The sequence below is a fragment of the Tamandua tetradactyla genome, chromosome 15 (assembly GCF_023851605.1).
Source record: "Tamandua tetradactyla isolate mTamTet1 chromosome 15, mTamTet1.pri, whole genome shotgun sequence".
NCBI classification, from domain to species: domain Eukaryota; kingdom Metazoa; phylum Chordata; class Mammalia; order Pilosa; family Myrmecophagidae; genus Tamandua; species Tamandua tetradactyla.
In genome coordinates, this window is record NC_135341.1 from 76,846,238 (window position 1) to 76,870,598 (window position 24,361).

The 24,361-nt window shown below is 38.3% G+C and overlaps 1 protein-coding gene and 2 pseudogenes across 1 annotated transcript in view; 2 read left to right on the top strand and 1 right to left on the bottom strand.

The window, feature by feature from the left end:
• The window catches only part of TMEM108 (transmembrane protein 108), a 349,819-nt gene that overhangs the window by 3,853 nt on the left and 321,605 nt on the right, over positions 1-24,361 (top strand).
• Positions 1,739-7,575, top strand: LOC143656868 (peroxiredoxin-6 pseudogene; annotated as a pseudogene).
• On the bottom strand, positions 23,417-23,992 carry LOC143656869 (SUZ RNA-binding domain-containing pseudogene; annotated as a pseudogene).

Sequence of the window (24,361 nt, forward strand, 5' to 3'; positions counted from 1 at the left end):
ACTCTCAAGTGGAGAGTATCCTCACATTTGTATATGAGTAATTGAAACTCAAAGAAAATAAATTACTTGCCCGGAAAGTAAATGGCAGGGCTGATATTTGAGCCCAGGACTTTGGTTTCAGGACCTGATTTTCCTTCACCCAGGTCTCTTGCTCCTCATTTTGAACTGAGGATTTTTACCATCCTCTTTCATCATTTTTATGTGGCCAAGATTATGAAGATTCTCTTTAATGTGTGTATGTATTCATCCACATGGATATATATATATACTTTTACATACACATGCTCCTTTCCTTCGTTTTTGTTGTTTTTCATGTTTTTTACCATGCTGTATAATATACATTTTATAAGCTGCCCTATAGCAGTTTAGAAACAGGGCAAGAATATGTATATATCCACAAGAATAATAAACACTTATGTACACAGCTCATCCACATCCGAACTGACTTTTCTTCCATACCTGGCATTAAGTTTAAAAAAATTTGTCTTTTTGGTAACTGTAGACTTGTACTGAGTTTTGACTATGCCCTTTTCTGTCATCAGTAAATGAAGTTCAAACTCCCTCTGTTTGCCCCAGCCCCACCAGGGACCTCTTCATCAAGGAGGAGTTGAGGGCAACATTAAATTCTGGTGGGAGACAGCTGGCATGCTCAGTCTGTTGGAAAACAGGAACAGATACTAAGGGCTTTGAGAGCATGTTCCACAGTGAGGGTTTATGTACTTTGTCCACCTTAACAGTGGAATGTTGTTTTTTCCTAAAGAAAATGGCTCTTTTTTTCATTTGAAAAAAAGACACTGCTATCTTCTGTTGAAGGCTACAAGATCTGCATTGTAGGAAAAATGAAGATAAGAAAAAAATTATCAGTGGTCCCAAGGAACAAAGTGACTTTGGGAAAAATATAAAAATCACTTGTTTTTTGTTTTTTAATTGTCAAGTAATATAGTAAAATGTATCATTAACTCTTATCCCATCCCCAAACCTCCTTTCTGGTTAGATGGCATTTTTTACTTTTTCTTTCACTCGTATTTTGTGAGTATGTATGAATAATTATCAGAAAAACATAATGGAGATAATTGTTAAATGTCTGCAAGAACTGGGTTAGCTTTTAAGGGGATCTTAGTCATGCCTATCTACACTGTCCCTGAGAAGGAATTTTCTGTTAATTAATAACATGTATAAGGGGTACTAAAAGAATTGTTAGAAATCCCTGTGCCATCTGGAGCTGAAAAAACAAGGCATCATCCCATGAGTCACGTATTATTCCCTCTTCCCCCACTCACTACACAACTAAAGAGTGACTAATCAAACATTTGTGTGTTTAGGGGCCTATCCAAAGTTAGAGCTGTCCAGCATCTAGATATTGATGTGCAAAGTGGAATGGGTTCCATGACTAAGCAGCCAAGTCTGTTCATCAGTTGCTAGTATATTAGTATGCCCATTGAAGTTATCAGGGAGAAATTAGATAATTTAAGTTGCAGATTATTCAAGATGGTTGATCCTGCTAGAAAGTGTTCCTAAAAATCACAGTACTATGCAAAATTGTGCAATAAAAATCACAGGGCTTAGGAGAGAATTGAGGTTAGCCCTATAACACTCAAAAACTTTGTCAGTGACATAGAACAAAGACAAACCTAATAAAATGGTAATGCAGACATGGCTAAATGGTTGAGAAAGACATAAATACTACCAGGAATGTGGCAATTTACGTTGAAAAGAGCTTAGTTTTTTTTTTGTGGCGATGGGCCTTGGAAGGTTTGTAACTTTTGAGTTATTGTGAACTGATAGAGAAACATTAACTGAAATCAGAAGGAAAGTTCTAACAGCACATGTGGATGGTATGGTGCATAACTCATCGTGATCTAGGTAGCTGGTATGTGTTTCAGGTGTGTGTGTGGCTTTTGGTTCAGTAGGTGTGATTTTCTGAAGTCACCTAGTGTTTCTCAGAGAAAAAATCATACATGAATAAGCACGAAATTTGCATTATGCACAAACATTCTGTATTATATCAATTACGTTGAAATAAATTTTTGTTTTCAAAACAACCATTATAACAGAACTGACTGAACAAGTGAATTCTTAGAAGATAAGTGGAACCCTCTGCCCCCACTTTTTGTTGAATGCTTGATAGCCATATATGAGGTAAGGAATGATATGAGACTGGCTCTTCTGTGCATATTTTCCCCCATCTCTTCTAAAAAATTTGAATAATACCGAGAAAGCATAAAGTAACTAGAAATGTCCCTGTCCCAACCTTACAACAAACAAGTGATTTTTTAAGGCCACATAAAAATGGCCCTTGTATCAAAATGGCCTTGTCAAAAATGGCATGTTCCTCCCCAGAAACACATCACCTCCTCCCACCCCACCCTTAAGTTGAGCCAGGCGGAGGCTGAGTCAGTGATAACTCAGGCAACTGTTCATTTTTCAACCCCATTATTTTCCTTGGCTGATAGCCTGAAGAAATAACTGTTGAATTGTTTGTTGATGTCTATATACTTGTTTTGGGTCTCAGGGCAGTTCTTGTTCTTGTTTGTTGATTTTAGGATATGGCTGTGTGTATATTGGACACTTCTTAGTAAATCCTGCATGTGGAATGTATGTGATGTTTAATTCTCTGATTCTCTGGCTATTACCCTTTTCAGCTGCACCTTGGAAAAAAAGGAGAGAATGCATATGGAGCAAGAACTTAACCCCATGTCTTTGCGCCTACATTTACCAGGCAGCCAGGTCTATGAAAAGCATAATCAAAATGATATTATTTAGAGGACATACCTGTCTGCTTTCAGTAGGTTGAATTCCCTGTCTTTTAAGCAGATGTGGCAGCCGGATCACCATGTGTATATTTTGGTTTGCGAAGAGATGGGTATCATACCACTGATGTAACAACTGGGTGAGGTAGTATCAATGAGCATGTAGGAAACTTAAAGAAGAAAACTAGATGTAGCCGTAAACTAAAATCTTAGAGTTTAGGGCTGAAAGTAAATGTAGAGAGGAGATTTTGCCCCATGCCTCAACTTGTGATAAGGAAACAGATCTACAGAAGCAAAGTGGCTGGCCAGGAGATCCGGACTAATACATAATGAAACCAGGACTGAAGCAGTAAGTTCAGAGCAGTTCTCTTTATATTATGGTATTGATTTTTGTGGTGACCATTTCTTTAAGAATCCACACAGCCCTTTTTGTTACTGCTGCTCCCCGTAACCCCAGCATTTGTTACACCTGCTTTATTTAATTCCCTTGCCTGCTGCCTCCTTTTTATTTTATTTTTTAAAGTTGAGAGAAATAAGGGTTAGTTGTATTAAGGCCACAGTTACCACTAATTGCTTTATTTCTTTGGTTGATATCTTTTCATATAGAAAAATCGTGAGTAAGAATAATCCTTTTAGAAGAAAATAGAAGTGCTATAGCCTACTTATATGGAGGCCCGTTTTCCTACAGGTTTGTTTATCTAGTCAGTGAAGTCTTCGGATGTGTTACTACAAATGCAAGGACCTGGGAAAAAGACCCTAGAGAATTTCTGCAAAGAAATGTTTACCTCTTCAAGTTATTTTTTAATCCAGTTTGAAAACTGAAAAAATGTTTTATTAAAAATTTTAAAATTAGATACAATATTTAACATATTCATTTACTGCTATGTGGTCTTTAACCCTTCAAAATAAATTCTAAAAACCACATAATTAGAGGGCTCTCATGAGAGATTGTTTTCGGTGTCAATTTAGTACAATATCCGTACCCCAAGTGTATTGGTCAGAGTTCTCTAGAGAAATAGAACCCACAGGAGAAGTCTGTAAATTTCAGATGTATAAAGGTGTCTCACGCAACGGTGGGAATAGAAGAGTCCAAAATCTGCAGGGCAGGCTATGAATCTGGCAGTGCCGATGAAGAGTCTGGACGAACCCCACAGGAGAGGCTTGCTAGCTGAAGAAGCAGCAAAAGAGTCGCTCTTCTTCCTTAACAGTTTTCAGCTGACAGGATTATCTTTTGGTGAGAGACACGCCTTAGTTGATCACAGATGTAATCAACCACAGATGTAATCAACTGACTGATGATTTAATAAACCCGCCTTCCATTTATCAAGCAGCCACGAAATATCCTTGCAGCTGGGGTCAGGCCAGTGCTTGCCCTCACCAGACAGCTGGGCATCATCATTTGGCCAGGTTGACACCAGATCCTAACCGTCACACCAAGGATAGTCTAAAAAATCATATTAACAGCAGCAATTAAAACTCATTGAGCTCTCTGCCAGAGCTGGCCAGCTAGTGACCATGACAGCTGTGTCCCCTCACCCCACCGCATCATTGCTGCTGCCCTGCCTGGAGATCTGCTTCTCGGGGGACATGACCCCCAATTTCGAGGCTAGTACCACCGTTGGCCACCTCAGTTTCCATGACTATCTGGGAAATTCATGGGGCATTCTCTTCTCCTACCCTTTGAACTTTACCCCAGTGTGCACCATGGAGCTTGGCAGAGCTGCAAAGCTGGCACCAGAATTTGCCAAGAGGAATGTTAAGGTGACTGCCCTTTCAGTAAACAGTGTTGAGGACCATCTTGTCTGGAGCAAGGCTATCAATGCATACAGTGGTGATGAACCCACAGAAATGTTACCTTTTTCATCGATGATAAGAATCAGGACCTTGCCATCCTGTTGGGAAGGCTGAACTCAGCAGAGAAGGATGAAAAGGGCATGCTGGTGACAGCGCATGTGATATTTGTTTTTGGTCCTGATAAAAAATTGAAGATGTCTATCCTGTATCCAGCCACCACTGGAAGGAACTTTGATGAGATTCTCACAGCAGTTACCGCTCTCCAGCTGTAGCAGAAAAGAGGGTTGCTACCCCTGTTGATTGGAACGATGGAGATAGTATGATGGTCCTTCCAACCATCCCTGAAGAAGCCAAAAAGCTTTTTCCTAAAGAAGTCTTCACCAAAGAACTCCCATCTGGCAAGAAATACCTCCGCTACATTCCCCAGCCTTAAGTCTCTTTGGGAAGTTGGTGTTGCAGTTGCTCACTTAGCACAGTGAGCCAGAGTTTGCCGCCTGCCAATCATGTTTTCCTGTAGCAGTCCCATAAAAACATCCTAGTGTGATCATAGCGGAGGTCCTTTGTTGCTTTACTACTAGTTTATTAAATGAAAATGACACTATAAATTTCTTGGGATTCTTTACTCTGTGCTTTCACTAGCTCTCTGTTCCGTTCCTATATGTCAGCACTCTTTTGGGTCTCTCTGAAATATATTCTCTATTTGGGGCTGGAGGCTAATTTCGGGTTGTGATCAACAAATGTAAGTATCAGTGCAGTGATGGTTGAAAAGGCCTGTTTTGCTCCATCATAGAATGGCTCAGCTTTTTAGCTATCCTAATAAAATCCTTCTTTTGTAGCCATTTTTGGGAGTAACAGAACTTCAAATTCAGCTTGCTCTGTAAATGCCTAAGTATATAACCTAAGAACATAGAGTAACACAGATATTCTTCAGCATTCCATGTTTTAACCACAACTGGGGAAAACACTTTTCAATTCTGTACTTTTCCAGCTCAAGTGGGAAAAGTAGGAGGAGGGATTTTAAAAATATTTCGCTGTAAAGAAAAGAAAATTTTGCAATAAATTTCTGTCAGAAGGGGGAGCTACACAAAAAAATTGCACCAGAAAGTGGGAGCTTCTATAAGAAGTGCCATGTGTTCTTCACACAGTATTTCTCTGCATCAATCTCTCTGAAATGTGATATACATAAAAGAGCACGCCTTGGGAAGAAAGGAAAGGATGATTTAAAATGTTTTATTATAGAACTGTTCTTACAGTGGGTGGCTATTTTCTGAATTTTGCTTTTGGGGGATTAGCAAATAAAATTGTTTGCTAAAAAAAAAACCAACGAACAAAAAACTCATTGAGCACTTACTTGGTGCCAGGAGCCTGTTCTGCATGGCTTCAGTGGAGTCATTCATTTAATCCTCCAAACAACTGCATGACGGCAATACCATCATTAACTCCTTTGATAGGGTGTGGGGGACATCTCCAGAGAGGTGACTTTACTTGTCTAAAGTCAAACAACAAATAAGTTGAGGAGACGGGATGCAAATCCAGGCTGTCTGCTTCCAAGCTTCCATTCCTAATAGAAATGAAAGGAGAGCCAGAAGCACCTGAGTCAGTCATGTCTCTCACGAAGTGTGCAAGTCAGAAGCATTCCTGAGAGCAGTTTGCAATCCATCAAAGGTGGATAAAAGTAATACATGCTTTTTCTTCCTTACCATTTTGTCATGATGACCTAGCAACATGGAGCAGGGGTGTTCAGTGGATAGCTACTATGTTCCAGGCACCAAAGCACATATATTTCATATAGCATCATTAGTTGTTGTTGTCTCTGCTATTGCTATTATAGTTCTTAAATTCAGTCCTGACTCCAGAGTGACTGATGAATTCACTGACATGTGTTCTCATGTGTGCATTTTCTTGTTGCTGTCTTGGACAGCTGGGTGCAGGGGATTATTTTTCAAGTAATACACATTGTTTGTAGAAAATTTGGACCAAGGATTTGAACAGGCAATTTACAGAGGAAGAAATTCAAAAGGCCATCAAGCATTGGAAAAGATAGCCCAAGTCACTAGTCGTAAAAGGAATACAAATTAAAACAATAATGATATATGTAGAATTTTAAAGAACTAGGCTATATTAGGTATTTCTGGGGTTGTAGAAACCTTTGTGAATTGCTAATGGGGAATATAGCCTGCCATTTTGGAGAGATATTTGACACCAGTTATTCATTTTAAGTCCTTTCATACTCCTGGGACCCAGCAAGTACACTCTTGGATGAAAATCTCTTTGGTAGATGTATATGCGTATACGCATATGGCTCTGTGTGTACACACACACACACATAGCACCATAATAGGACATAAGAGGGTATTCAGGCAGGGTTTTGTGGTGATAGGAGGGAATTGGAGGTAACCTGACTGTCCTTCACTAAGAAAGTGGATAGTTAAAACTTTGTGAATGAATGTAAAGGAATACTATGCAGCAGTTTTAATCAGTTCATTAGATGAATATATATCACCATGGAAGGATCTTAGAGGCATAGTGCTGAGTGACATAAGTAGAAAAAATAATGAGAAACAATGCAAAACTGTTTCCACAAGTTAACATACATGCACACAAAATGATGTACCCCTTGTAAGAGTGCAGACAGAAGAGATATCTGTTAATCAGATCAGAAAAGTTATATGAGGGATAAGGGGGAGAAGTAGGGATAAAAGGGGAAATAATAAATAAAGCGAGAGAGAATCTTGCAAGAACCAATGGCCATAATGTGTCAGAAACTGAAGGTAATTATTAACTCACTCCTCTGCAGAAAGAAAAAAAAATCAGGAAATCTAAATTGGAACAACAAAAATAAAATTATTCATCTGTTCTACAATTAGTTGTTGCAATGTGCTTTGAAATTTATTGCTTGTTTTGTAAAATGTTATTTTTCATTAAAAAAAATTGTTTTCTAGCGTCCAGTGTTTGGAGCAGCTAGAAGGAAAAATCTGAAATAGTGAAATGATAACCCATAACAAACTCTGAAATCTGTTCTGTATCTACTTGTTGAAGTGTACTTTGAAAATCATTGCTTTTTCTTTCTTTTCTTTTTTTCTTTTTATATATGTTATATTTAACAATTAAAAAAACTAAAAAAATGAAATTATCTATAATTCTACTAATTAGAAATTAGTATTAAAGTTTTGATGTACTTTCTTCCAGTATGGTTATGTATATGTATGTATGTGTGTGTTTATATAAGTATGAATGTATCTATATGGATATACATATTTATATAAATAAATGAAATGTGGTCATACTACATGGATTCTTTTTTTTTTGTATCCTGACTATGAATATGAGCTAAGTTTTATCTAAAGATGCCTTTCAGTTCTAAGGCATTCTCCCATCAGGACAAATACCATGTTAACAAATTCAATCAGATTTTAAACTGACTTGGGTTCAGCAGTATCCAAAACATATTTTACCAAGCGTTGTTAGCATCAACTGTAAAATACTTCTGCATTCAAAGGAAAATATATCTGTACTTTGATGTCTTTGCTTTTAATTCAAATAGTACTTATTTTAACTTGATATGCTGGAAATCGTTTAAGGGTATTCAGACCATTTCACAGGCTGATATTTATTGAAGAATAGATTAGGGAGGGGGAGTGTGGAATTCCCAGGCTGAGAGCAGGTGGAGGTGGGTGGGGGGGTGGAATAAAAAGAATAAATTAGGGAGAGAGAGGATGCAAGATGGCAGAATAGGGAGCTTCAGGTTCAGTTTGTCCTCTGGGGCAGCTAATAAATAGTCAGGAACTGTCTGAAACAACTGTTTCAGGGCTCAGGAGACCAGAAAACACCATACACCATTCCGGGAAGAGCGAAGAGACTGATAAATGGTGAAGATCTGTGAGTGGCTCTCCTCACGCTGAGGAGGCTGGTGCCCATCCCACACTGGCAAGGCAGACTACCTTGGGAGCCATTCCCTGGCTAGAAATAGAAATTCTCTTTCCCAAGAATGGGGATCAGTACTGATCGTGGTTTTTGATTAGCAAATTCGGATTGCTGGGCTCCAGCTCTGGGAACAGCTGTATTTTCAACATGCCTAGGACAGAGAGCAGCTGGCAGCCTCCATTTCAACCCCAGTCCCACAGGGCAGGAGTGGGGCTGAATTGAAGACAAAGTGCCTTCTTGGGGAACAGTGTACTGAAGGATGACTACCCCAGCCCAATGTGCTGCTTTTGCTTATAAAATTCAGATCGCAGGGTTCGGAATCTGAGCAGCAGTTTCAGCCTGCCCTAGACAAAAGTGACTGTCAGCCACTTGTCTTGAGCACGCTCCTCGTAGCAGTGGAGTAGGCTGAGATTTAAAGACACAGTACCACCTTAGGACTGTGGGGAACAGTTGGGCGACAAGTGCCATCTGCTGGGAAAGCCAGGAAAGAACAGATTTGGGGAGCCATCAAAGAGAAGATTGGCATGCTTTTGGATCTCCTCCATAGGGAACTTTAGAATCAATTTATACTCCCTTTGTGGGTCTGGGACTGTTCTGACTAGAAAAAACTAACTTGAGAAAATCCTTTTCAGGGGACCCTCCTCCTAGAATTTGCCCTCCAGGCAGAAGCAGCTAGAGATAGAGTGTTAAAAATAGAAAGAGACAAATGAACAACAAACAGAGCCAATCAACATTCTTGGAGGAGGAACAGAGGAAAGGAAGCTTTCTCCTGGGAGTGAAACAATTGCACAGATAGTACATTCTCAAAAATTGTACTGTATATCCAGGACAAGAATCAGAAGAATAAGAGCTGAAGAAATCTGATCAGTTAAATATAAACTATTCTGAAGGCCTAGAATAAATTGACCCAAGTATCTAGGAGGAGCTTTAGCACAAAGCCTATCAACAAGAGAGAAATTGATCTGCAAAGTAAACTCAGCAAGAAATCAGATACTGTCAAAAAATTACAAGCCATATAAGAAACAGGAGGTTTTAGCACAAAGGAACAAATTAAAACATCAGAGAAGACACAAGATTTGAAACAACTAATTGATGATGTTCAACAAATCTCCTAAATCAATTCAAGGAGATGAAGGAGAATATGGCAAAAGAGATACAGGATATTAAGAAGACATTCTGTGAGTGTAAAGTAGAATTTGAAAACTTGCAAAAAAAAAAAAGAGTGAATACATGGGAATGAAAGGCATAATAGAAAAGATTAAAAATATGCTAGAGGCATGTAACAGCAGACTTGAAGAGGCAAAAGAAAGGGCCAACAAACTGGAGTATAGGATACCTGAAATTTTACAGACAGGCAAAGAATGGAAAGAATTGAGCAAGGCCTCAGGGAATTTGATGACAGCCTGAAGTGCGCAAATATATTCATCATTGGTGTTCACAAAGTAGAAGAGAAGGGAAAAGGAGCAGAAAGGCTATCTGAGGAAATAATGACCGACAATTTCTGAACTCTTTATGAAAGACATAAATGTACATATCCAGAAGTGCAGCATACTCCAAACAGAATAAATCCTAATAGACCTATTTCAAGACACATACTAATCAGAATCTCAAATGCCAGAGACAAAGAGAGAACTCTGAAAACAACAAGAAAAAAGTGATTTACTACCTACAAGGGATATTTAATGAAACAAAGTGCCCGTTACTCATCAGAAACCATGGTGGTGAGAAGGCAGGGGTATGATATATTTAAGGCACTGAAAGAGAAAAACTTTCAGCCAAGAATTCTTTACCTGGCCAAAACTGTCCTTCAAAAATGAGGGACAGTTTAAAATATTCACAGAAACAAAGAGTTCATCAACAAGAGACTTGCCCTACAAGAAATATTAGAGTTCTACAGACTGTAGGGGAAAGACAGAGAAAGGCTTAGAGGAGTGTAGAAATTTAAGAATATCAGTAAGGGTAACTTAAAGAGTAAAAAAAGAAATAAAAATAAAATATGGCATATAAAAGCCAAGGAATAAAATGGTAGAAATAAGTCCTGCCTTTACATGGAATGTTAATGGATTAAACTTCCCGATCAAACAATACAGATTGGCAAAATGGATAAAATAAAATCCATCTATGTGCTGTCTACAAGAGACTTCTTAGACCCAAAGACATGAATAGGTTCAAAGTGAAGGGTTGAAAAAAAATAGTCCTTGCTAATAATAAGCAGAAGGAACTGGACTAATATCAGACAAAATAGACTTTAAATACAAAATTGTTAAAAGGTACAAAGAAGGACGTGACATATTACTAAAAGGGCAATCCGCAAAGAAGAAGTTTCAATCATAAATACTTACACACCTAACCTGGGTGTGCCAAAATACATGAGCAAACATTGGCAGAACTGGAGGGAGAAATAGACATCCCTATTGAGTGGGAGACTTCAGTACATCACTCTCATCAAAAAATAGAACATCTAGTAAGGAATCAGTAAGTGTTTAGTAAGGAATCTAGTAATCAGTAAGGAAATAGAGAACTTGAAAAATATAAATAAACCAGATCTGACAGACATATATGGAACATTGTACCCCACAACGGCAGAATAGACTTTCTTCTCAGATGCTCATGGATCATTCTCCAGGATATGTGTCACAAAACAGGTCTCAATAAATTTTAAAAGATTGAAATTATACAAAACAATTTCTGTGATCATAATGGAATGAAGCCAGAAATCAGTAAAAGGTGGAGGACTGGAAAATTCACAGATATATGGAGGTTAAACAACACATGCTTAAACAATCAGTAGGTTAAGAAAGAAATTGCAAGAGAAACTAGTAAATCTCTTGAGATGGATGAAAACGAGAACAAAACTTATCAAAACTATTGGGATGCCACAGAGGCAGTGCTGAGAGGGAACTTCATTGCCCTAAATGCTTACGTTAAAAAAAGAAGAAAGTGCTAAAATCAAAGACCTATCTGCACCCCTGGAGGAACTACAAATAGAACAGCAAACTAACCCCAAATCAACCAGATGGAAAGGAAATAACAAAGATTAGAATAGAAATAAATGAAATTGAGAATAAAAGATAATAGAATCAACCAAACCGTAAGTTGGTTCTTTGAGAAAATCACTAAAATTGACAAATTCTTAGCTAGACTGGCAAAGAAAAAAAATTATACGTGAATAAATCAAATCCGAAATGGGGGAAAGGTATTACTACTGATCCCACAGACTTAAAAAAGATTGTAAGAGGATACTATGAGCAACTGTATGTCAATAAATTATATAACTTAAATGAAATGGGCAAATTCCTAAAAACACGTACCTACATTGACTCTAGAAGAAATAAAAGACCTCAACAAACCAATCATAGGTAAAGAGATTTAATCAGTCATCCAAAACCTCATGAAATAAAAAAAAAGCCCAGGACCAGATGGCTTCCATTTATGAATTCTGTCAATTACTACAAGAAGAATTACTGCTTATCCTGTTCAAACTCTCCTAAAAAATTGAAGAGGTGGTAACACCACCTAACTCATTCTGTGAAGCCAACCTCACCCTAATGCCAAAGTCAGATAAAGATATTACAAGACCAGAAAATTACAAACCAATTTTTCTAGTGAATATAGGTGCAGAAACCCTCAGGAAAATACTAGCCAGTCGAATCCAACAGCACATTTAAAAAATTATACAACATGTTCAGGTGGGTTTTATCTCAGGTATTCAAGGGCAGAGATGGTTCAACACAAGAAAATCAGTTAATTTAATACACCATGTTCTAGTTTGCTAGCTGCCAGAATGCAATATACCAGAAACAGAATGGTTTTAAAAAGGGGAATTTAATAAATTGCTAGTTTACAATTCTAAACCCAATAAAATGTCCCAATTAAAGCAAGGCTATAGAAATGTCCAATTTAAGACATCCAGGGAAAGATACCTTGGTTCAAGAAGGCCAATGAAGTTCAGGATTTCTCTCTCATCTGGAAGGGCACATGGTGAACACAGCATCATCTGCTAGCTTCTCCTGGCTTTCTATTTCATGAAGCTCCCCAGGAGGCATTTTCCTTCTTCATCTCCAAAGGTCACTGGCTGGTGCACTCTGCTCATGACTATGTCATTTTGCTCTGCTCTCTGTGAATCTCTCATTCTCCAAAATGTTCCCTTTTTATAGGACTTCAGAAACTAATCAAGACCCACCCAAATGGGTGGACACACGCCTCTACCTAATCCAGCTTAATGGGCACTCTTGATTAAATCACATCTCCAGGGAAATAATCTAATTACAGTTTCAAACATACAATGCTGATTAGGGATTAGAAGAAATGGCTGCCTTTATAAAATGGGATTAGGATTAAAACATGGCTTTTCTAGGTTACATAACATCATTTCAAACCAGTACACACCACATTAACAAATCTAAAACCATATGATCATCTCGATTGATGCAAAAAGTCTTTTGACAAAATCCAGCATCCTTTCCTGATAAAACACTTCAAAAGATTAAAATAAAAGGAAGCTTCTTCAACAGATCAAAGGACATATATGAAAACCCACAGCTAACATCATACTCAAAGGTGAAAAACTGAAAGCCTATCCCCTCTAAGATTGGGAACAAGACAAGGATGCCTGCTGTCTCCACTGTTATTCAACATGTACTAGTTCTAGTTAGAGAAGTTAGGCAAGAAGAAGAAATAAAAGGCACCCAAATCTGAAAGGAAGAAGTAAAACTTTTGCTATTTGTCAATGACATGATCCTATGTTTACAAAGTCCCGGAAAAATCTTCAACAAAGCTACTGGAGCTGATAAATGAGTTCAGCAAAGTAGTGGGATACAAGATCAGCATGCAAAAATTAGTAAAGCATAATAAGAAATCTGAGAAAGAAATTGAAAAACATTCCATTTACAGTAGTGTTTTGGTTTGGTAAAGCTGCCAGAATGCAATATAGTAGAAATGAAATAGCCTTTAAAAAGGGACTTCATTAAATTACAAGTCTAAGGCCATAAAATTGTCCATACTAAAGCATCCAGAGAAAGATACCTTAATTCAAGAAAGGCCAGTGTTGTCACATGGAAAGGCACATGGCTTGTGTCTGCTGGTTATTGTTCCTGGTTCTGCTGCTTCCAGTTTCTAATGCCAGTGGTTTCCTTTCTGAGCATCTGTGGGCCTTCACTCAGCTCCTCTGGGATACAACTCTGGGTCCTGGCTTGCTTAGCATCTCATGGGAAGGCACGTGGCAACATCTGCTGGTCTCTGCATCTCCAGACATCCGTGTTTAGGTATCTGTTCTCTCTGTGGGCACACCAGGCTTCTCCAAATGTCTGTGTCTCTTTTGACTCTGAAGCAACTGTGTCTCCTGAGCTTTTGCATTTCCAGACATCTGTGTCTGCATCTGAATCTGAGATTTCTCAAAAATGTTTTGCCTTTTAAAGGACTCTAGTAAACTAACCAAACTCACCTTGAATGGGTAGAGTCACATCTTCGTGTAATCAGAGAGCCACAGTTGGGTATGTCGCATCTCTATGGAAACAGTCCAATCAAATGTTTTCACCCTCATCTATAGGTCTGGCCCCACTAGATTGGATCAGGATTAAAGCATGGCTTTTCTGGGGTACATCATAGTTTCAGGTAGCAACTAAAGGAATCAAATATCTATGAATAAACTTAACCAAGGATGTAAAGGGCCCATACACAGAAAACTATAAAACATTGCTGAAGGAAATCAAAGAAGACCTAAACAAATGGAAGGACATTCTGTGTTCATGGGTGGAAATACTAAATATTGTTAAGGTGTTCATTCTACCCCGATTGATTTACAAATTCCATGCAATCCCATCAAAATTATAACATACTTCTTTGCAGAAATGGAAAAGCCAATCATCAAATTTATTTGAAAGGGCAAGGGGCCTCAAATAGCCAAAAATATGCTGAGAAAGAAGATTGAAGCAGGAGGATGCACACCTCATGACTTTAAAGTATATTACAAAGCTATAGTGGCCAAAATAGCATATTGCTGACATAAAGGTAGCCAAAACAACATATTGTTGACATAAATTGATCAATGGAATGGAATTGAGAGTTCAGAAATAGACCCTCAGATCCATGGTCTATTGATTTTGACAAGGCTGTCAAAGTCACTCAACTGTCCATTTAACAAATGGTGCTGGGAGAACTGGATATTCATATGCAAAAGAATGAAAGAGGTCCCCTATCTCACACCTTATACAAAAATTAACTCAAAATGTATCAAAGACCTAAATATAAGAGCCAGGACCATAAAACTCCTAGAATAAGTATAGGGAATCATCTTCAAAATATTGTGGTAGGTGGTGGTTTCTTAGGCTTTATACCTAAAGCACTAGCAATGAAAGAAAAAAAAATAGTACCTCCTCAAAATCAAATACTTTTGTACTTCAAAGGACTTTGTCAAGAAAGTGAAAAGACAGCCTGTTTGATGGAAGAAAATATTTGGAAACCACATATCAGTTAAGGGTTTGATATTTTATAAAGAAACCCTACAAAAACAATAAAAAGACAACCCTGTTTAAAAATGTGCATGCGCCAATTTGAGAGGATTATGTACCCTAGAAAAGACATGTTTTAATCCTGATCCGCCTTGTGGAGGTAGCCATTTCTTTTAATGCTTAGTCAGTACTATAGCTTGGAAACATGATTAGATTATCTCCACAGAGATGTGACATGCCCAGTTTGTGGGTATTAACATTTGATTAGAGGGAGATGTGACTCCACTTATTCCAGGTGGGTATTGATTAGTTTAGTGAAATCTGTTTAAAGAGGACTCCTTTTGGAAAAAGTGAGAGAGCCAGGAGAACCATGAGAGCCCCACATCCAGAGACCTTTGGAGATGAAGAAGGAAAACGCCCCTGGGGGAGCTTCATGACGCAAGAAGCCTGGAGAGAAAGCTAGCTAACATCACTGTGTTCGCCATGTGCCTTTCCAGTTGAGAGAGAAATCCTGAACGTCATCAGCCTTCTTGAACTGAGGTATCTTTCGCTGGATGCCTTAGATTGGATATTTCTGAATCCATTAGATATACTTTATAAAATAGTCTGACTTTAATTTGGACATTTTCACAGCCTTCAAACTGTAAACTTGCAACTTAATAAATTCCCCCTTTTAAAAGCCGTTCTATTTCTGGCATATTGCATTCCAGTAGATTGCAAAGTGTAACAGGGCAAAAGACTTGAGTAGATATTTTTTCAAAGAGAAAATAAAAATTGTTTGAAAGCACATGAAAAAATGCTCAGCATCATTAGCTACCAGGGAAATGCATATCAAAACCAAAATGAGATATTTTATACCTAGTAGAATAGCCACTATTTAAAAACAGAAATGGAAAACTGTGAGTGTTGGAGAAGATGTGGAGAAATAGAAACACTAATTCACTGTTGGTGGAAAAGTAGAATGGTATGGCTGCTGTAGAAGATAGTTTGGCAGTTCCTCAGGAAGCTAAGTATAGAACTACCATATAATTCAGCAATCTCGCTGTAAATTACTGAAAGTAGGGACGCAAACAGGCATTTGCTCACCAATGTTCATAGCGGCATTATTTACAGTTGCTGAAAGATGGAAACAACCTAAGTGTCATCAGCCAATGAATGGATAATCAAAATGTGGAATATACATATAATGGAATATTGTTCAGCTGTAAGAAGGAATGAAGTCCTGATGCATGCAAGAACATGGATGAACCTTCAGGATATTATGTTGAGTGAAATAAGCTGGACACAAATGACAAATATTTTATGGTCTCATTAATAGGAACTAATTGTTATAGGCCAACTCATGTCGTTAAAATCTAGAGTATAAGTTACCAGGAGATACAATGAAGGTAGAGAATGGGGAGCTGATGCGTAAATTTTGCAGAAATTTTAATAAGGTTGATTGTAAATGTTTGGAATGGATAGTGGGGATGTTAGCACTTTATTGTGAGTGTAATTACCGTTGCTGTATTACAGGTGTGATGGTAGTTAAAAGGGTAAGTGTATTGCATGAGAAGGAAATCCAGAGGATGAAACATTGAACTGTATAACATTGAACCCTGTTGTGGATGATGGCTATTGTTAATAGCACAGATATGAGATTGTTCTTCCATGAACTGGAACAAATGTACATCACTATTACAGGGTCTTAATAACTGGCGGTATGTGGGGAAAATACTACTAATGCAAACTGTGGGCTATAGTTAACAGTAATATTGTAATATTCCTTCATTATTTATAGCAAAGGTACCGTACCAATGCTCAGTGTCAGAAATGGGGGGGATTTAAGGGGTATGGGGTTTTTCTTTCTGGAATAATGAAAATGTTTTCAAATTGATTGTGGTAATGAAGGTACAACTCTGATAATACCAAGGGCTCTTGATTGTACACTTTGCATGCATTTTATGGTGTGTGAATAAAATTTTTTTTTATTTGAAAAAGAATAAAATCAAACAAGTGTTGGTGCAAGTGGAACAAGTGAGGTTGTAATTTGGTTTGATATATAGGAAAACTGTTTTGTATAAATTGATCAAATGGCTTTTAATAGGCTAAATAGAGCTAAATAGTATCTGATGATGACTGTTTGTTCAAAAGCAAATAAATCAGTGAGCAATCCAGTTCTGAAACTTTATTCTGTATTTTATATCTGGATTGTGAGCAAGCCCTAATAAAGACGGCATTCCTTTCCCTCAGAGATGAAAGCAGAACTGCTAGATGGAAGGCAGCAAGTCTGTCTAGATACCTTCCAGGAGAGACTCCGATCTCAGATTGTTTCACTGGGGGTTGAATTGACAGAGTGCCATTGGCTGCTGTTGCCATGGTAATTGCTGCTGACCTCACAGGTCCTTAATATATTCTCAACAGGATTATTTGTATGACATTTGCTAAGGTTTGTGTGGTTATATGTGTGTGGAGGGTAGGTGTTTGTTCACTTGTAGCTAAGTTACCATGTTTTACTCTATATCCAAATCAGAAGGAATAAGGCACCAATGCCTTGTACATAATAATGCTAAATGAAGATGTATGGGGTTGAGTTGAGTGCATTCATTTGGAAAAAATCAGAGGCATAGGAGTTTCACAACTCTCTGAAGACAGTTCTCAAAATGTGGTCCTTGAAGCCTCTGTTGCTGGTTGCATTTTCTCTTGAATGACTGGAATAACCAGCATGTGTGTGAGATTTGCAACTCTCTAGCCAATAAATGTCTCACAAGTGTCCAGGAGTGCTCTTCTTTAGGGTTTATTATTTAAGCCTTTCTAAAGGAGAGGGGGATCATGTAATTAGCAGGTCACAGCTGGCAGGGGATGAGCCACAGGCCAAATTAGTCTCTGAGTGTTGGTTAGATCAATAGTTCGTATATCTAGCTAAGCGTAGAACTCCCTCTTTGGGATTCTGATGTCCTTCAGGTGTGAGAGCCATGCAGGGGTATAATCTTGAGACCCTCTTGAGACTCTCTCCAGTCCTAAGATTTCCCTAAACCTAGGCTTATATAATTTTATCACATTTTGCTCTGTCTTAGATGAAAAAATACCCTCCCTCCCCATGTTAATACATTATTTATGGTTGTAGAGCTCCATGAGCCTTTAAATGGAGTCATTCTTTCTAAGAAGAAGGAAAGAACATTTCAAGTCATGGAGGTAATTTAAGTATTAATTTTTTGTTTTCAAAAGAGTTTTCAGTTGCCTTTCATTTATCCTTACAGCCCTTGCCATTTCTTCCCCCAGTGACCATTTCAAATTCATCTCAAATAAAAATCAGAATAATGGGTAGTTTGCCTTGGACCTTGCTCCCAAACCTGTGCTTTTTATTATGAGAAGCAGTTGCAAATAAAACAAGACTTGACATCTGAAAGTTGCTGTCTCACAATCTACTAAGTTCCCTGTGAGGCCAAGTGTAGAGCCACCAGTAGCTGTCCTGTCTAAGGTTCTGCTTCCCATGAATATAATTGGATTGGATACTGGGAAGAGTCAGTTTTATCATAGCAGTGTGTTAAAGCCCTTGTTATTTACTTACGCAGTGTGTAGTAGGGACAGCACCACAAAACAAGTATAGAAAGATTAGACTTGATGTTAGGTTTTATTATCTAACAGTGTGACTTGGTCATGTCATTAACCTCTCCATAAGATGCAGACATCTAACTTCCCTATCTCATGGGTGGTTGCATTAGATAGGGTAACGTTTATCATCATTCTTTGCAGCCTCTGAAATGCTTTGGAAATATACTGTCTCCAGTTGTTGAAATCAAACGATTGTACACAGGCTGGAAAAAGCATTGGCACATGTGCTTTACCCCAGTCTAGGCTGTCAGGAGCATCTTTCTCACGCTTCTCACATGCTTTACCTCGGTCTAGGTTGTTAGGTGCATCTTTCTCACACTTCTCAGTCTGAACATGCTATCGGAGCCTATCCCAGCATCCTAGTCTGCAAGCTGCCAGAACACATTATACCAGAAATGGAATGGCTTTTAAAAAGGGGAATTTACTAAGTTGTTAGTTTATGGTTCTAAGACTGTGAAAATATCCAAATTACAGCAAGGCTATAGAAATGGCCAATCTGAGGCATCCAGGGAAAGATACCTTGGTTCAAAAACGTCGATGAAGTTCAAGGTTTCTCTCTCAACTGAAATGGTACATGGCAAACATGGCGATCTCTGCTAACTTTCTCTCCAGACTTGTTTAATGAAACTCCCCCGGGGGCGTTTTCCTTTTGGCTGCATGGGCTCTGTAGCTCTTGTGACTCTGAAACTTTCTGCAAAATGTTTCCTCTTTTAAGGATTCCAGTAAACTAATCAAGACCCACCTGGAATGGGTGGAGTCACATCTCCCTCTAATCAAAAGTTAATACCTGCAACTGGGCATGTCACATTCCATGGAGATAATCTAATCAAGTTGCCACCCTATAGTACTGAATAAGGATTAAAAGAAACAGCTGCTTCCAGAAGATGACTCAGGATTAAAATGTGGCTTTTCTAGGATACATAATCCTTTCAAACCAGTACACCCAGAATATCAGATAGGAAGGGAAAGAGAAAATAACAGCAAAAAAAGGAAAAAGAGCGGCAGGCATTTAACTCCACCCAGTCTCCCTCCCCATTCAGCCTGCTTTCATTTAGTAGTTATTTTCTGCTTTGTACACAAAGGCAGAACATCTTGAATGTATGTATGAACAATGGAGTGCAAAGACTCAAGTGAAATAAATACAGATATAGTTGGCTGCAGCCGTCTGATAGAGGCCAGTCAGCAATGTCATTCATTTCTACCCCATTAATTCACAGTCCTTAAAAAGCTCTCCAGGGCAAGGCTGAAGTTTACTTTGTTTTATCTATGAAGCAAATAAATGGTATAAAATAAGTTTGCTGTGAAACATCCCGTGGAGGAACAGCCGTTTTCAAATGCTTGACTTGCATCTATTTGCATTCCAACTATGTACTGATTATGAACAATTCTTATCTAGCTGTTAAAATAGTCCTGGGAGGATTTCTGCTTGATATTTTATTACCATTTAATTTGAATTACGCTAATAGAACATTTCTTTAAAACTTGTCCCTAATTCAATATTGTCGTATGTACCTTCCTTCAATCACTATGAGTTTATTGTAAGGTACTGTTGTAATTAATTACATTTCCCTAATCCTTTGGATACTGCTTGGTATAAGTGCATCCTTTTGAACAAGATTTTCAGTTTTTCTTTTGTTTCTTAAGATAAAAACACCCTGATACTTAAATAGCATCGCAACAACTTGAATGCAGAAAAGAGTTGCCTATAAGAAGCCAACTAGAAAGGAAGGTAAGTAGTTATCTCCATTATGACTAGACTCTGGGTCAAGATAGAGGCCAAATAAACTGAACTTTCCTTATAAAACAACTTCTGTTCCATGTTTAGTGAGTACTGAGAAAATTCTTAATGAATTAATGCATGAGTGCACACACAGATTGGGGGTTTTCCTTTGTTTTTCATATTGACTATCTTTTTTTAATGCAGTTTTATTGAGATATAGTCATACCATCTAATCTATACAAAGTATGTAATCAAAGGCTTACAGTTTCATCATCACAGTCAATTCTGGAACATTTTCATTACTCTAAAAAAAGAAATAAAAAAAAAAAAGAAAACCCAAAATGTCCCATACCTCTTATTCCCCTACTATTACTATTATTATTATTTACCTTTATACTATTACTCATCTACCCATACACTGGATAAAGGAAGTATCCAAGTCACAGGGTTTTACAATCACATGATCCACAATAAAAGCTATATAGGTTATTCAATCATTATCAAAGATCATGGCTACTGGATTACACTTCAACAATTTCAGGTATTTCCTTCTAGTTATTCTAATACAGTAGAAGCTAAAAGTAAGTATCTATTATAATGACTCAGTAGTCATAATCATTTGTTAAATCCTAATTTCTCAGTCACACCTCCTTCGTCTCATTTAATCACTCTCTCAGTCAATCTTCAGGAATATCTGAGCAATGACTGTTTTAACTTTGTCAAGCTGGAAAGGTCTGTTGACCTTATGGAGTAGAGAAATGAAACTGGTTAATATTCTTGGAGAGACTAGTACTTCTGGGTTTCAAGGCTTATCTGGCATAGGAACAGTCTGGAGGTTTTAAGTTTCTGAGAAACTAAACTTACTACTAAAAACTCTTAGAGAGTCTTAGAGCCCATGGTATTCTTAGGGTTTTCGGAAATACTGTTGATTGGGGTTTGGCATACTGTGGCAATTACAGTATTTGGCTAAAGCTTGCATAAGAGTAAACCCCAGAAAATTTCTCAACTCTATTTGAAATCTCTTAACCACTGAAATTTTTATTTTGTTTCATTTCTTTTCCCACTTTTGGTCAAGAAGGCATGCTCAGTCCCAGGATGCCAGGGACTGGCTCATCCCTGGGAGTCATGTCCCACACTTCCAGGAAGACTTAAACCCCTGGGAGTTATGTCCCACATAGGGCAGCATGGAGGGCTGTGAGTTTATTTACAGAGTTGGCGTTGAGAGAGGCCACATGTGAGCAACAGAAGAGGTTCTCTGGAAGAGACTCTTAGGCATAATAAGTAGGCTTAGCTTCCCTGTTGCAGAAATAAGTTTTGTAAGGGAAAGCCTCAAGATCAAGGGCTTGGCTTATTAAATTGAGAGTCCCTAATACTTGAAAGAATACTAGGAATTCCCCATGTGGAGAAGTTTAATAATTCCACATTTTATCCTAGGCACTCAAGGGGATGTTGCAAATACTTTTTTATTTTCTGTGCAAAATACTCTGGAATGTATCAGGATATTACATTGATCCATACAGAATGAGATGAATGAGATATCATTCCCTGTTCTAGATTCTATGTAATTTGTTGTTTAAATAAACTGACCAGACGGTTTAAATTAGATAATATGCTACAGAACATTTAAATTTTGGACCAAATAAACATCTCTTCCTTCAGTCTCCGCAAAAGTCAAGGTTTTAAGATGCAGACAATATTATCTTTCACCCAGTCCTAGTCAGGTCTATTTCATTCGTATCTCTAATTAAAGTTTGATCTTTTTTCCAGCTTCTTTAATGGTTGCTGTATGGAGTAATGTTGACTTTACTGCAGAACTCTAACTCTTGAGTCTCAGGTGTCACATTGATACTCAAAGTTCCAGGGAAATACCAGGTTATACACGAAGAGCACAGCATCTCAGAATTTAGAAATAACAGTTAAAATTCAGGAATAGATATGACTACTATAAGAGCTTACAATCTAGGAACCCTTACAATAAGCATTATTGAACATTCTGTATTCCTTAATCGTCAGTTGCTCAGTTTCTTCCCACTTACTATCCTCTGATAACCTATGCACTCAAATGCAATTCTCAGAGTTTGGTCATTATGGATAATTTATATTAGTGAGACCATACAATATTTGTCCTTTTGTTTCTGACTTATTTCACTTGACATAATGTCTTCAGGGTTCATTCGCTTATTTGTGTGCATCATGATTTCATTTATTCCTGTAACCACTCAATAGTCCATCAAATGTATGCACCATGATTCCTCCTTCTGTTCATCAGTTGACATACCCCTTAGGCTACCTCTATCCATGGCAAATTGTGAGGAATGCCACCATAAATGCCAGTGTGCAAATGTCTGTTCGTGCCCCTACTTTCACTTCTTCCAAGTTTATGCCTAATAATGGAATTGCAGGATCATATGACAACCCTATACTTAGTTTCCTGTGGAACCACCATACTGCCCTCCAGAGGGGCTGGCTGCACCATTCTACTTCCCTACCAATAGTGAATAGGTGCATGTCTCTCTCCATATCTTCTCCAGGACTTGTATCTTTCTGTCTATTTTTTGAACAGCTTTATTCACATACCATACAATCCGTCCTAAGTGTACAATCAACTGTTTCCAGTATAATCACATAGTTATGCATTTACTACAACAGTCTATATGAGAACATTTCCATTTCTTCTGCAAAGAAAGAAAAAGGGGGTGGTGGGGAAGAGAAACAGCAATGACAGTTCTATACCCTTTCCTTATATCCTCTTAACTGACAGTTAGCACTGGTATATTGCCTTTGTTACAATTAATGAAAGAATATTACAGTGTTACTGTTAACTATAAGCTCTAGTTTGCATTAATTATATTTTTTCCATATACCATTCCTTTTTTTTTTTTCAAATGGAGCTTGCTTTTTAAGTGATGAAGATACACACTTGGGGGTGGGGTTCTCATTTATGTTTGAAATCCCAAATTGGTGAGCATGATAAACTTATTGCTGGCCCTGGGTTTACCCCAAGTGGCACAGTCTGATTCTCTGAGACCTTGGTGGTTCCCTGCAAATCTCCCTTAACTTCCACCCTTTCCCTTTTCATTGACTTGGAACCGCCTTGTTGATGTATTCATCACAGTGGGAAGGGGGAGAGGGGTAAGATCACAGTGCATGGGTGTTCAGGATCACAGTGGGCAGAGCAAAGGGGATCACAATACAAGTAGGTTAGGTTGTTCCCTCTGCTTAAGTCCAGCTGTCTGCCACAGAAATGTGACCCGTGATAGACACCCAGAAGGTGGTGATGGTGGCAGCAGCAGCATCTTTTCTTGCCCACATTTATCCGGCTGTTTGAAGCCTTGCGACTTGTCAGGACCCAGGGCATTCTGATCACATTATTGGGCTTCTCTTGCTTTTGGGTTGGGAGACCCTGGTTGGCTTGTGAGGATGGGTTTCTCTTGTTACTCCTTGGGGCTGGCACTGCTCAGGATCTGCTTTTGGGCATCAGTCTGACTCCTGCTGTGCTAGGGACTTGACTGGAAGGGCTGGCCTCCTGGTGGAGTTGGGACTGCTGACCACACCATTGCTACTGGGCCTCTTGAGGATATGGGTTTTCAGATGGGGCCCTGTGGGAAGGCTGTCGTCCTGAATCACAATGGGCACTTTGGGAGGAGATTCGGATTTTCTGCTCTCCTGTTGTGTGTAATCTTCAGTTTTTCCTCCAGCCGTCTTACTTCCCCACTGTCTGCTGCCTCCTCTCATCTCTTAGCCATCTCTTCATTGTCCATCTTACTTGCCACTTTCCCCATTCCATTTTTAAAACACCTTATAATGGTGACAATCATTTGTTTTCCCTCATGTAAAAACTTTCTTATATTTGTACATTTAATCACCATTGTTGTCTACTCTAGATTTTGCTAAGTTATACAGTCCTAGTTTGTATCCTCTGTCTTTCCTTCTGGTGTCATACATGCTGCTAGCCTTCCACTTTCAACCCTGCTCACACGCAACTTTGTTCATTTTATTTACAATTTGTACTACCATCATGCAGTATTGTACTATCAATTTCTGAATCTTTACAATCAATCCTGTAGAACATTCTCTACTCCTTCAGCATTAGAAGACCAATCTCTACCTTCCATCTCCTGATAATCTAT